We start from the raw sequence: 12,078 nt of genomic DNA on the forward strand, positions 1-12,078 counted from the left end.
GCCTCAGTCACTTTATCTCGTTTCTGGACATGTGCAGATATGGTCATCTGCTTCTGTTTTTTGCCCATCTTCAGGGGTTATCTGTGGACTTAATACTTAGATGGGTATGTATTAGGGCACTTTTTATGCTTTCTTAATGCCTCCAGGTAGATGTGATCAGGAAATGGGCTTCCCTTTTCACTCTTCTTCCTAAGAATTTTCAAGATACCACTGTTTGTCATTTTGACTTAACTTAGGATTTAATTTTTGGCCTATTTCCTCTTTCGTCTGCTTGTCCCACTCCACAATCCCCGTTCAGGCCTTTTTTCTAGTTGGAAGCAGTTCGGAGCTGGCTGTGGCCATTTGGTTTTAATTGGAAACTGGCTCTTTAAATTTCGAGGAGATCTGTGCACATGCGTAGTAGAACTCTCCAAGGGTGGGGCTGGGGTGCCCACTAGCTCAGGCACACCTATAGTCACCTGAATGGAGGTGCACAGATAGTAAGGGACCAATGAACAGCTATCAAAAGAAAAGAATGTCCACACCTTTATCTCAGCGGTTCTGCCAGGCGTCTTTGGCTGCTCTGCTCCTTCCCCCGTTTGGCCCCACCCAAGATGGTGGCTCCTGGAGCAGCTGAGCTTCCCGGACTAGAAAGAAATAGATTTCTTGCTTCTGCCACAAATTCCCCCAACTGTGAGCCTTCCAACCTCCTAAATATTCCTTTATATGTGGTTTAGAGTTCTGGGAATAGCCCATGAGCCTGCTTGATTGGGTATTTTGTGTTGTTGCTGGCGGAGCTCCTTTAATGCACTTCCACCCAATAAGCCATCTTGTTTGTTCTCTATACAAGATCATATTTTGACTTCCATGAACGTCTTTTCACTTCCTTTAGCTTTATCCTGAATGTGCAAGTGAAAAATTGATGGTCTATTCCACAGTCAGCCCATGGTCTTTTTAGGAGGAATACTAATTTTGTTTAATTTTCATGTTTATTTTCTGTCTCACCCACTAGAATGAGTATGTTGATACTCTTCAAATCATTTATAGGAAAGAAATATTATTAATTCCACTTTTCAAATGAGGAAACAAAGGCTCAGAGAGGTTGAACAACTTTTACAAAATCACACAGCTGAGAAGTAAAGAAGCTGGGCACTGAGCCCAGGCCTGGCTGACAGCTCATGTTCCAAAAGCTCATGCTCCAAACCGTTACACTAGAGGTGACTGATTTTAAAGCTATCTATGTTAGAAAGGAGCTCTGGTAGTGTAGTGGGTATGAATCGGGCTGCTAATCTCATGGTCAGCATCTCGAAACTACCAGCTGTTAGATGGGAGAAAGATGAGGCTTTCTACTCCCATAAAGATTTACAGCCTCAGAAACCCTGCACAGGGTCGCTATGGGTGGAACCAACTCCATTGTACATGACAATAACAACAATGTTAGAATGAAGGAGCTCTGGTAGCAGGTAGCATAGTGGTTACAAATCGGGCTGCTAACCTCTAGGTAAGCAGTTCAAAACTACCAGCCGATCCACAGGAGAACGATGAGGCTTTCTGCTCCCATAAAGATTTGCAGTTTTGGAAACCCTGTACAAGGTCATTATGAGTCAGAATCGACTCCACAGTACTTAATAACAAATGTTAGAATGAAAAACTGTCGGATCCTGTGCCATCCTCACAATTGTTGTTATATTTAAGTTCATTGCTACTGCCACTGTACCAATCCATCACCTTGGGCTGTTTTCTTTCCCACTAACCTTTCACTTTATCAAATATGATTTCCTTCTCCAGGGACTGGTCCCTCCTAACCAAAGTATCAGACCCAAAGTCTTGCCATTCTTGATTCTAAGAAACATTCTGGCTATACTTCTTCCAAGACCAATTTGTGTGTTCTTTTGGCAGTCCATGGTACTTTCAACATTCTTCTCCAACCCTATAGCTCAAATGCATCAATTCTTCTACAGTCTTCCTTATTCACTATCCAACTTTCACATGCATATAAGGCTATTAAAAATACCATGGCTTGGGTCAGGTGCTGCTTAGTGCCCAAACTGACATTTTTGCTTTTGAACATTTTAAAGAAGTCTTGTGCAGCAGATTTGTCTAATGCAACAGGTTCTTATGCATCCTGATCAAATGGTATATTTGTTTTGAAAGTATCAAAGCATCTAGGATATCTAGATAGACCAGAAAGCTATCTTTGGAGATCCTGAGTTGGAGAAGTTTTCTTTTTGCAACTATATATTATGTATATAAAGCTAAAATATGGTGAATGATCAGATCAAAGAGTTCTGAGAGACCTTATACTAAATTTAGATGGAACTAGGTACCTTTGATAGCATTATGGTGTCTTAGGGCCAGCCCTAAGCCCTGGGGAATGATTTCTAAGCAAGTGTAGCCTTTCCCAGACAAAGACCTCTAGAACTGCAACACTCTCCTAATTCTTTTTATTCACTGAAATATAGTTAGCACAATTTTACCAGACAACTTTTACAAAGAAACCTGTAACCCTGTATTAGCATGTGATATCCAGTTTAGTTAACCCTCTGATTTTGCAACTACAGGGGGGTAGAAAGAAATCCCTGAGGGATTTGTAAGCCTGCTTCAAGATTCTGAATATCCTGTGTGTGGGTGGGTAATCAGAGCTGTGGTTATTTTAATTCAATAAAGGATAATTATAGAAAGTTATCAGAGAGTTTAAGAATCTCAGAAGCAAGTATTCTATGCAATTTCTTTTCTCAGGGAGCCATGTCTCAAAGAATTGGTTGATGAATGTAGTCAGAAGATTTATTTGAGTATTTGAATTTCTGCCTTAGAGTTTTCTGAGAATGAAGAAATTTATTTGTTATTTGAGAACTATTTGAGAGCTCCCAATGAACATTTTAGTTAATCAATCACTGTGCACTGCTGAGAAGAGATCGCCATCAAAGGAGTGGAAAATCCTTAGTTCTCAGATAACCATAAAAATAATTCCAACATTTTCTGGTCAGAAAAGTAATATTTGCCAGGGCTTAGAACTGGTTTGAGCTGGTTCACTCATGGCCAGTGAAGCAAAACTGGAACAGGCTCGAATGTTTAAGGTGTGGGTGATCCAGAACAGTAACCAGAACAGGAACAATTGTAGGTCAAAGCCTTGGAATGGAATAGCTGGAAAAGGAGTTGTTATTAAGTGCCATTGAGTCGGTTCTGACTCATACCAACTCTCCGTAGGGTTTCCGAGGTATGGCTGGTGGGTTTGAACTTCTGACCTTGTGGTTAGAAGTCCAGTGCTTATCCTACTGCACCACACCAGGAAGAGGGGTAGTGAGCTTGATGTTGGCCATTGGATTAGTGACCAGACTGTGGAGAGTAACACACATCCAAAGCACCTTGATTGGCCACCATGTTTCCAGTCTTTCTTCAGGCTGTGATGAATAAACATCTCTGTAGGTGGTTATTTGAAAAATCTATTCCGGGATATAGGCTTAGAATGTTGTAACTGCATCAGTGGACATGGACATTTTTAAGGATCCCAATTTCCATCTAAGGAGCTCTGGTAGCGTAGTGGTTACGACCTCAAGGTCAGCAGTTCAAAACTACCAGCTGTTCTGCGGGAGAAAGATGAGGCTTTCTGCTCCCATAAAGATTTACAGCCTCGGAAACCCTGTACAGGGTCTCTATGAGTCGGAACTGACTCCACAGCACATAACAACAACAACATTAGGTATGTAAGGAGCTCTGGTAATGTAGTGGTTACAAATCGGGCTGCTAACCCCAAGGTCAGCAGTTTGAAACTACCAGCTGTTCCATGGGAGAAAAATGAGGCTTTCTGCTCCCGTAAAGATTTACATCCTCGGAAACCCTGTACAGGGTCACTATGAGTCAGAACCAACTCCACGGCACATAACCACCACCACGACTGTCCACCAATTCCCATCTGACTACTTTCCAAAACCTTTGTACCAATTTACCCTCCTGTTAATACTCTGGAGCTGTGAGCTGCCAACAAGTCAACCCCTGACTCATGAAACCCCCCCATTTAAGAGGACCAGACCTTTATGATCCATCTGGTTGTCGCTGGCTGACTTTCAGAAGCAGATCACCAGGCGTTTCTCCTTACGTTGTCTTAGTCTGGAAGTTTCTTTGGCACCTCTTCAGTATCATAGTAACATGAATATCTCCACTGACAGACAGGTTGTGATTGTGCTGGAGGGGTACTGAGTGAGAATAAAATCCAGCATTCTTGTATGCTGTTGCTGTTAAATGCCACCAAGCAGGTTTGTAGTGACTCTGTATAGGGTTTCTGAGGAGTGAGCGGCTGGTGGGTTTGAATTGCCAACCTTGTGGTTCACAGTCAAGTACTTGTCCTACAGGGCCACATCAGAAGTCCTTTAGGATAGTAGTAAAGGACAAAATGTTAGAAGAAGAACCGAAGAAAGAGTAGGTCACACCGGCTCACGTGACCTATCTAGTGGCTGTCATTTTAAATATGGTTATCTTGTTGAAATGGAAGGATGTACTGAGGAAAGTAAAATGGGGAAAAGGAAGAGAAGCAGGTGGGTAAAGAGATGCTCAGGGACACAGGAGAGGACAGAAAGAAAGGAATGTCACAGAAAGAGACAGATACAGAAAAAGAGACAATCAGACAGAGTAAGAAAGTGACTCTGTAGCTCTGTGAGGTGTGTCCGTATGTAGAGTGAGAAGGATGAATATGTAACAGAGGATTTAATGCTTCAATATGTACCTCTGCTGTCCTAAACTACACCTTTGTCTGCAAGGTTCCTGTAGGTTATTCCAGCTCTTAGGAAGACTGGCCTGATTTGCATGGTCTCTCAGAATTTTCCTGTGCTTCTCGCTCGGGAGTCTCCCCTTTTAGGTGATTTTTTCCAGGTAGATAGCTGCTTTGGGGTGACAGGACAGGACAGGAGGCATCCAACTTTTGAGCTGATGATTCCATTAGATGGTTCTAGAATAAATAAGTAACCAGCAGAATAGAACTCAGAGTGAAGAAAAGAAATCCACAGATAAGAATAGCAGGTGTTTACATTTTTTAGATAATTAGAAAGCCTTAGGGAACTGCTAGGAAACATCACTGTCCACAAGTTGATTCTGACTTAAGGGGACCTGACAGAACCATGTAGAACTACCCCATGGAGTTTTTGAAGCTGTAAATCTTTACAGAAACAGACAGCCTCATTTTTCTCCCAGGGAGCAGCTGCTGGATTTGAATCATTGACCTTTTGGTTAGCAGCCTGATGCTTAATCCACTGTGCTACTAGGACTCCTTAAAGAATAACTGTTGTTGTTCTTAAGTTCCATCTGGTCAATTTCAACTCATAGTGACCCTGTGTAGGAATTCTGAGGCTTTTAAAAAATCTTCACAGAAGTAGAAAACCTCATCTTTCTCCCTCAAAGAATAATTCCTAATGAGGAATTAGGATCTTTGGGACAATGACAGAGTTCAGAAGGCTCTATGGTTGTTCTCTGATGGAATGGTCTCCCTACGGTCCTCCCTGCAAGAGGTCTTTCTTGCCAGCCTCTTCAGATTTCAAGATGAAACATATGCTATGAAGCTATCCCAAGGGGTGGGGAAATATTCTAGCTCTTGCCAGTGGGCGTCTGGGTTGCAGCTTCTGGAAAACAGGTGGACAGAGTACTTTGTGAAGTGCTGATGGTCCTTCTTCAGGGAAACATCTGGAAAGTATCAAAGTCATTTAGGAGGAGAGAGAAAGCTGGCATTCCCAGAATGATAGCATCAGTTGTGTGTGGTTGGCTATCACTGCACTGGTTCAGTGTACGATTAGGGACTCAAGGTCCTCAATTACAGCAGAAGGTAGAGAGGTAATTCTTGGGGTGGGATGGTTCCCCAAAATACAAACTTGTTGCTGTAGAGTTGGTTCCAGCTCATGGTGATTCCATGAGTTGCAGAGTACAACTGCTCCATAGGACTTTCTTGGCTGTAATTTTACCAAAGCAGATTGCCAGACCGTTCCTTCCTTTACAGTGCTATTGGATGGGTTAAAATTGTCATCACTTTGGTTAATAACCAAGAGCAAACAGTTTGTACCAACCAGGAACCTATAAATCTAGAAAGTGCCCTAATTTCTTCCAACTTCTTAATAATCTCTATATTATTGTTAAGTACTGTCAAGTCAGTTCTGACTCATAGCGACCCTGGATAGGGTTCTTGAAGAGCAACTGGTGGGTTTGAACCACCTACTTTGAGGTTGGCAGTCCAGTGCTTATCCTACAGCACCATACCAGAAGTCTATAGGAACACACTATAAGAAGTCCTGGTGTGAAGTTGCAGTATAAGCAGTGGACTGATAACCTCAAGGTTGGTGGTTCAAACCCATCAGCCACTCTTCAAAAACTATCCAGGGTCACTGTGAGTTGGAACCTAGTTGAGGGCACTTAACAGCAACCACAGTGCAAAGTAACAATATGACCTTTGTTTGTTGATATTTAATGACTAACCAGGCTCTGAAGAGCTTGACCTGCTTAAAGTCTTCTGAAAAGGAAGTGCTTGTAAGACTAAGCATGTGATTGCTTCCTTCTCATCACTGGCATAACCACTCTGTTGATCACCCCTGAAATTTCCTGGCCTTTGCATTTGCTGGTCCATGCCTAACAAGCCTAGGGGTGCTGTTCGCTAGGCACTGGGCTGCTAACTAAAAGGCCGGTGATTCAAACCCATTAGCTGTTCCTTGAGAGAAAGATGAAGCTCTCTGCTCCTGTAAAGATTTACAGTCTCAGCAACCTCCCTAGGATCACTGTGAGTCAGAATCTGTTTGATGGCAGTGAGCTGTTGCAAGTCTTGATTCATGCCTAGGAGACCTAATGATGCAGTGGTTAAGCATTTGACTTCTAAATAAAAATTCAGCAGTTCTAAATCTGTGGGAGAAAGATGTGGCTGTCTGCTTTGTAAAGATTGTTGTTATTGTTATGTGCCGTGGAGTCGGTTCTGACTCATAGCATCCCTTTACAGGGTTTCCAAGGCTGTAAATCTTTACAGGAACAGAAAACCTCTTCTTTCTTCCATGGAACAGCTGGTAGTTTCGAACTGCTGACCTTGAAGTTAGCAGCCCAATTTGTAACCACAACCATAGAAACTCTATGGTTCCACTCTGTCCTGTCCTGTCCTGTCCTGTCACTATGAGTCGGAATCAGCTCCATGACAATTAGTTTGTGTTTGGTCCATGCCTTGTTCAGCAGGTGGAGCTCTATGACTATGCAAAAAATGACATATCTAGTCTTGGAGATTTTCTTTTTTAAAATGAGATCATAATTTTTTGAGCCAAACATTACACCATGGACTGTGGTAGTAGAATTGTCCTTGAGGAATTTGCATGTTGTTGTTGTTAAGTGCTGTCCAGTCTATTCCTACCCATAGAGACCTTGTATAGAGTTTCTGAGGAGCACCTGGTGAGCTTGAACCTCCGACCTTTTGGTTCAAAATGACTTTGCAGTCCAGCGCATTAACCACAGCACTACCCCAGGACTCCAAGGAAGTATACCAGGCACTGGAATTCAAAAGTTAATGCATCCATTTCTGCCTCATAGGGTCTCATGCAGGAGGCAACAAATGAATAAAGGTTTGGGTCATTATGGCAAGTGATAAAATTACTCCTAGTGATATGAAAGGAAGAGTAGACTAATTTCCCTGAAAGCAAGACCTACCTTATTTATCTTCATTTCCCAGCACCTTGTAGAGTCTCTGGAGTCCTGGATGGTGAAAATGATTAACATGTTTAGCTGATCACCTAAAAGCTGGAGGTTCAAGTCCACCCACAGGCTCCTCAGAAGAAAGCCCTGGTGATGTTTTAAATTACCCAATGAGAATCTATGGAGGATAGTTCTGCTCCTACACACATGGGGTCACCATAATTAGAATTCGCTTGATGGCAACTGGATAGTTGGGTCACTGAAAATATGTAGGGGCTTAATAAATATCTTTATTGCATGAATGAAGGAAAGAATGGTGCCCAATCCAATCTGGAGATTGAACAAAAATTTCCTGAAAGAGATGATACCTAGAATACCAACAATGACAATAAGGATGATGACTAAGATTCATTGAGTGTTTACTATGATCCCAGTCTAAAATACAAATTCATATTATCTTTGCAATAAATGTCTGAGATCAATGCTAATAATATGACCATTATATTGAGGATGAAATCAAGACTCAGTTTGGTTAAAAAATTTGCCTAAGACCTCCCAGTTAATAAGTGATACAATTAGTATCACTTATAAAATTATTATAAAAATAATAAAATTCCATATTATTCCCCAAAATATGGAAAGGGCATTCCAGGCACAGGTAGAGCAGTGAGAAACCAAAGTTTGCAGAGATTTACTAACGAGCTTTACTTTTTTGCCATGAGATCAGAAACCACTGAATTGTCTTTATCAAGGCATTTTAGATACATCCACCCACTTACTAAGGAGCTCTGGTAGCGTAGTGGTTACGAATCGGGCTGTGAACCTCAGGGTCAGCAGTTCGAAACTACCAGCTGTTCTGTGGGAGAAAGATGAGGCTTTCTGCTCCCGTAAATATTTACAACCTTGGAGATTCTGTACAGGGTCGCTGTGAGTCAGAACCGACTCCACTGCACATAACAACAACAATAACAACCCACTTACTGGGTGGAGGCTAGTTGTAAGTTTCAGGAGTAAGATTGAAAGGGTGCTAATTGGTGAAGAATCTGGTATGGCACTGTAGGATCAGCACTGGACTGCGAACCACAAGGTCAGCAGTTCAAACCCACCGGCTACTCCTTGGAAACCCTAAACAGGGCTGCTACTAATCAGAACCCACTCTGCACCACTCCACAACAACAATGGGTGAAGAGTGGGAAAGGTATGAGGCCAAAAGGGTTTAGGGCACTGAGCAGATGAGAGAGTACAACAGCATCATTGGATCTAAAATACTTCAATCTGGCTATAGCATAAATTCCAAGGGTAACAAGAGACGAGGGAAATGAAATGAGGTTGGACAGGTAGATGGAGACTGGACTAAGGCACTTGTATCTTATTTTAAAAATGAGGAGACACTGAAGAATTTTTACATATAAGGGTGAGGCTTTTGTTTGCCATTTATGTTTTGTGTCTTAGAAAGATTTCCAGTAAGTGGAAAACGGATTGGAAGATGGCAGGATGGTTGGCAAGAATGTGTGGAAGCCCCAGTGAATGAGGCTTTCTGCGGAGCCTTTGCAATACATAAAACTATAGGTAGAAACCAGAACCACATCCAGATCTCCAGAGATGAGAAATCCCCACTTGAAGGGACGAGCTGACGAGCCTGGAACGGTGAGAAGAACAAAAGATACGTCTTGAATGGAAGACCTAAAGGAAAAATACCACACAATGGAGACAGATGGACTGCTACTATGGGAACAAACGGGTCGCTCCCCTAGGAGACATTGGGGCAGTCGGTCGGGTCCCACCAACGTAGGCCCCTCCCCCCAAACTGAGATTCGGTGGAAATGCACGCTCGGATTGGTAAACACACGCATCACGGTTGGGGAGAAATGGGGTAAAGGCAGCAATGAAGCGGCGAGCTAAGCCTCACCATATTCAGAGGGCTTCTGTGGACCCGGTTGGGGACCTGGTTGGCAAGCAGTGTGAGGAGACCCTAGGACTCCTGGGTCCAGAGTCAGTGACGTTGCCACGGAGGACTCAAGTGGAGAATGGAGCTGCCGGCTGATGGGAAGAGAGGGCATGTGCACAAGAACACCCACACTTGCAGATGACACCCACTTGACCGGGACTGGATGACTGGATGATCAGAGCTCAACCAGGAGAAGAAAGAAGGGGGTCGGGGGTGGGGGAAGAAGATTGAGCTGATCCAAGATAATGAACTTGACTATGCATACGAATACAGTGACACAAAAGAGGCGATAAATCCTTACAGCAAGAAACATTCCCACCCCCTCCACACACAGAGTAGACAGAGAGGGGCAACTTGAACATTGGATACCCAAATGGGGAGGGAGGGACTACAAAGGCAAGAAGTAACTGGCTTACAAGCCTTCAAGAGGAAACCTAGAGCTAGGGGCCATGGAGAAAGGCAGAATCACCAGTGAGTACTATCCAATTTCCAATTTGTCTAGGTAGAGCTGATGAAATGAAATGCAGATGGGTAACGTGCGATACTGTAGTGAATAATGGTTATCCAGACGGATTGTGAGTGTTGGAAATGCAAGGGTAGATGTTTTGTAGCAAGAAAGAGAGCGATTATTTCTCCAGTCTAGGAGCGGAGGTCTCTGGGACCACCAACAGATAAGAGCCGAGAACTGGACCCCACCCAGAGAACCGGGGATGCCTGAGATCTAGACAGAGATGATGACAAGGAGGGATGAAGCGGCTGGGGACTTTGGATCCAGAGAGGGAAAGGAACTGTGGGCCGAAGACTGAGGGGGAAGGAGGGAGGGTAGAGCACGGGCTTCTAGGATATGCCCTTTGGTCGGAAGACAATGCAAGGAGGGGATTGGAACCATGGCAATGTAATGATATACGATGGAATGAATATGGAACTGAGGTTCTCTCATGTAAACTATCATATAATTCACAATAAAACATTAAAAAAAAAAAAAAAAAAGAAGACAGAATTGAAAAAAAAAAAAAAAGAATGTGTGGAAGCCCTCACAATATTCTAGGCAAAAGATGACAGCCACAAGAAGGAAGGGCAGCAGAGAGATTTGTAGGAGTGGAATCAACAGGACTTGGTGCTTGAAAAAGGAAGAAGGAGGTGGGAGAAAGTAAGTACAGTCACTATAAGTCCTATTTTGTCTAGAATGGTTCCTGTTATTCCAAAATAATTACTATTAGCACACTCTAATGTGCTCCTGAAAGCAGCAGTGTAGATGATAAATTATAAGGTTGTTCTAGTTATCAGTATGTTTTACTGTGGTGGCTTATAAGGTTGCTGTGATCCTGGAAGCTATGCCACCAGCATTTCAAATACCAGCAGAGTCACTCATGGGGAAGAGGTTTCAGCAGAGCTTCTAGGTTAAGATAGACTAAAAAGATAGGCTTGGCCATCTACTACTGAAAATCAGCCAATGAAAACCCTGTTTGTCACAACAGAGCATTGCCTGATATATTGTCACAAGATGAGTCCCTTAGGTTGGAAAGCATTCAATAATGAGTTCAAGAGAACCACTGTTGGTGAAGATTGCACAAGACTAGGCAACATTGTTGAACACCAGGTTAGTTGCCATGGCCCAGAGCCAATTTAATGGCAATCAACAATAAGTTGGAAGTAAAACATTTTGACATAAGTAACAAATGATTTCCACTCAAGAAGATAGGGACTGACTGAGAAAGTGAAAGCATCAGGTGACAAGGATAAGTTCCAGGCACACTGAGTTTAAGTGCCTGGGGTTGGAGGACAAGAGGAATTGTAAACAACCTTGTTGTTATGACATGTCAAGGAGAGAGCTGCAGCGTTAGGATGTAGGTTCATCTGCATGTTGTTGTTGTTGTCAAGTGCTGTCGAGTCAGTTCCAATACATAGTGACCCTGTATAGGGTTTCTGGTGAGCTTGAACCACCAACCTGGTGGTTCAAATTGACCTTACAGTCCAGCGCATGAACCCACAGTGCCACACCAGGACTCCTTCATCTGCATAGCAAAATGAAATTCAATCCAATGAATTCTTCAAAGCTGTGCATAATCTAGGTAACACTCTGAAGATATCTTGTCTTTAAGAAGAGGTTGTTGTTGTTGTTGTCAAGTGCCATTCAGTCAGTTCCAACTCATAGCAACCCTGTATAGGATTTCCGAAGAGTGGCTGGTGAGCTTGAACCTCTGACCTTGCAGTTCAGCGCATTAACCCACAGTGTCATACCAGGACCAGGACTTCACTAGCTACTAAGAACAGGTGCTGTTGTTGTTGTTGTGAAGTGCCATCGAGTTGACTCCAACCCATAGTGATGCTGTATAGGGTTTCCGAGGAGCAGCTGGTGAGCTTGAACTGCTGACCTTGCAGTTCAAACAGCTTTGCAGTTTGGTGCGTTAACTCACAGCACCACACTAGTGAAAATTTGGACAAAATTAATTAAACAAATATTTCTGTGTGCCTGTAATTGAATGGATGGAAGTTTCCAGTACAGGGCA

This window comes from Chrysochloris asiatica, unplaced genomic scaffold, assembly GCF_000296735.1.
Source record: "Chrysochloris asiatica unplaced genomic scaffold, ChrAsi1.0 scaffold00040, whole genome shotgun sequence".
Lineage (NCBI taxonomy): Eukaryota > Metazoa > Chordata > Mammalia > Afrosoricida > Chrysochloridae > Chrysochloris > Chrysochloris asiatica.